Genomic DNA, 3,741 nt, shown 5'->3' on the forward strand with positions numbered 1-3,741 from the left:
CCGATCTGCCACTTACGGGGTCCCGGGCACAGGGGTGAATGGCGCCCCCCATTCGTCCTGGGAGCACCCTGTCCTGGGCCATGCTGCTTCTGCTGTCAGCGCCTGCCATGTTGGGGTTATTTAAGTTCTCAGAAAACCAAAAAAAAAAAAAAAAAACTCTCTTATACATCAGTTGCTGTGGATTTGTTTCTCTAAAGTACCCACACTAATGCATATGTGAAGTAGCTTTTCCTTGAAATGGCCACAATATGTCTCTTCAAGTAAATCAACCAGATAGCTATCTTCTAGATATCTTGGTTGTAGGCAAGTGAATGCATGCATTGCCACATCAGTGTGTTGAACTATCAGTATGATTGATTCTTAATCATATGCTACCTTTAGAAACGGTCAATATAGACCACTTCTGTTTACTGCAATGACTCTTTATTTTTTCAATCTTATTTTAATATTTTTCCTAACAAATATCTCAATATTGCAACTTGAGGCTTGAAGTTATTCCACAATTTTTTTCAGTTTGAGATACTCTGTTCTTCCTTTTTGGTATTCTAAGACCATGTATTTACTCTTTTAGATATAATAATTTACTTTGTCTTCAAGAGTTGTGCTTTGTCTACAGATGGGCTTAGGGTCTCCACTATGCACTCCCCCTCATTCACATTGATATCATATTTTGTTCCAGATCTTTGATGCCTGATACCTGATCCCATCAGCAATTCATGATCACATAGGCTGGTGTGCTTCTTCCATGTGGGCTTTGTTGCTTCTCAGCTAGATGGCCACTTGTTTATCTTCAAGCCTTTAAGAGCTGGGCACCATCAGCTTTCTTCACCACATTGGCTTACGCACCCGTTTTGTCTTCAGTGATCATGTCAGGGAAGGTGAGCATCACAGATGCCCGGTTGTTAGAACAAAGTGTTCTTGTGTTGAGGGCGAACTTGAATAGAGGCCTAATGTCCGTCTACTACAGTAATACTTAACATATACATATATGTACATTGACCTATATCCCCATAGTTATAAATAAACATATTTACATATGTACATGCCTATATTTGTACCCCTATAAATGTACTTATCCTCCTACTTCTTTCTTCTATTCCTTTTCCTTTCCTCTTGTTCCATTATCATGTTTGACCTTCATTTGGTTTTCAATAATTCCTCTCAACTTCATTGCCCTTGATCAAGTCCCACCAGGCATCCTATGCCCTCCTCACCATAGATTTTAGATAATTTGTTGTTCCCTTGTCACTGGGTTTGTTGACACCCTTGCCTCCCACCACCCACCTCTCCCATGTTCCCCTGGAACTGTTGGTCCCATTATTTTCTATTCCTGAATGGATTGTTTATCCCACCTAGCTTATCTAGATAGACATACAGAGACAATAATACACACACAAAAACAAAAGAGAATAAAACAAAACAAAAAAATTGAACAACGACAAAAAGAGAAAAGCCTATACATATTTTGAGGTCTGTTTGTTGACCTTTAGGAGTGTTTTCGGGTCAGGTCTGATAATGTGCCACACCCTGGCCCCAAAGGTGTGTGGTATTCCCTGGGGACCTCACTGCTTTCCTCTCCTTGCTGCTCTGTTGCATGCCCTTAGTGTTTCACCCCGGTGTGATGGGGTCAGATTGGACACAATGCCTCCAATATGTCTCCAGTATTGTCCCCCATAGCACTATGGATCAGTGAGGGATATCTTGTCTCACGGTGGGGTTGGCCGTATGGTCCTCTCTGTTCATTGGTTGCTCTGAGCAGGAAAATAATCCTCGGGGCTTGGTGGGCCAGGATGTGTTCCACTCTCTCTCCTTCCCACCTCATTTGTTCCTGTGTACTTTGATCAGATGCCCTCCTCTCCAAGGAAGAGATGAGCCAGTCAGGATGCAATATATCACCAATAAAACATATCACTTTCCTCTAGTTCCTTAATGCTTCCTCCCCCACACTATTATGACACCAATTCTACCTTACAAATCTGGCTAGACCAGAGCCTCTAAACTGGTACAGATAAGAGCTCACAACACAGGGACTCCAGGAAAGATAAACCTCTCGGGACCAATAATGAGAGCAGCAGTACAGGAGAAGAAAGGCAAAGTGGGGGGAGAAAGGCGGAACCGATCACAAAGATCTACATTTAGCCACCTCCCCTGGGGATGGACAACAGAAAAGTGAGTGAAGAGAGACAGTGGTCATTGTAAGGCATGAAAATATATATATAAATTATCAAGGGTTCATGAGGGAGGGGCGGGGAATGAGCTGATACCAATGGCTCAAGTAGAAAGAAAATATTTTGAAAATGATTACTGCAATATATGTACAAATGTGCTTGACGCAATGAATGTGTGTACGGATTGTGATGAGCTATATGAGCCCCCCCCCCAAAAAAAAAGAATTGTGCTTTGAAATTTTCTGTTCACCTCTTTTACTAAATGTCTTTCATATGTTTTAACTGCCTTAGGATTAATAATAAGTTTCCAAGACTTTTCTGACATCCATCTTGGAGTTTTTATTATTTCTTGTCTTTTTAGTAGAACTTTGGTTGCTTTTCAGGATCCCAAAAACAGCAAAAGTTCAAAACCACCAGTTTCTCTGCAGAATAAAGATGAAGCTTTCTACTTCCATAAATAGGTATAGTCTAGGAAGCTCACAAGAGTAGTGCTACTGTGTTCTATAACATCATTGTGAGTCAGAAGGTACTGAAAGGCAGTGGGTTAGGTTTTGGATTTTGGATTTGTGTTGACTCTTTCTGTCTTCAAGAATTATCTTCTTGATGTCACCCCATGTCTGGTCCGGTCTTCAACCCTTAGTGTGCAATGGATCAAATCTGTTCTTGAGATGGCCTGCAAATCCAGGTGACATAGACTCAAGGTCGTATTTGGCTCTCATTGACCTGCTTTACTTTTCTTGACTTCAACTAGAGCATAGATATGTGTAATTGAAGGTCTGTTCCATACTTAAGCCGTAGCTTGGTTTGGGCTGCTAATATTTAGTTTCTCCATTGTCTTTTCCACAAATATCAATTTTATTCCTATCTATCCCATCTCACTATGTCCACATGTGTTATCACCGTTTATGTTGTTTTCAAAAGACATTTGCAATGAAGATGCTGTTGAATTTGGAAAACGCTATCATGTGATCTTCAGCTTCATGTCTATCACCATGTTTTCCAAGAAATATCCTGTCCACTTTGTTCTTCAACTTTCATGTACCAACCACTTATTGTTATCAGTGGTGGGAGAAGTCTTACCTTTCTTCATCACTAGCTGTAGTGATTGATGCATACATTTGAATAATAATTGCAGTAACTGGATTTTTATGGGTGCATCTAGATACTATCCCAAAGCAGCGTTGTACCCCAAGATAGATCTTCAAGTATTCTTTTTTTAAAAAAAATGAAAGTAATGCCCTTCCCCTTGAACATGAAACTCCCTCCATAGTAAGACGTGTCTGATTCAAAATGGTCCTTTCAGCTCCCTAATTCCTAGGTTTGGTGAAGTTAGATTTCTATTCATGTCTGAAATCCATCAAATGATTGGGTGGAAACATGCAAATAAAGCACATGAAACACTGGATAGGTGATTGGTCAGTTTAAATTTCCACTCCCAAGGCAATTAGAAAGAGTCATTTCAGATGCATAAATAGGGGAAAATCCCAGGATCATCAAGGAAAGGTAAATAGAGTGTGTTTGATATCTCTCTCTGAAGTGGCAGAGGTGGAGACCAGAGTCCCCAGAGATATGG

Source organism: Echinops telfairi, unplaced genomic scaffold (assembly GCF_000313985.2).
Source record: "Echinops telfairi isolate 266 unplaced genomic scaffold, ASM31398v2 ScPeMD7_7469;HRSCAF=8507_1, whole genome shotgun sequence".
NCBI lineage: Eukaryota > Metazoa > Chordata > Mammalia > Afrosoricida > Tenrecidae > Echinops > Echinops telfairi.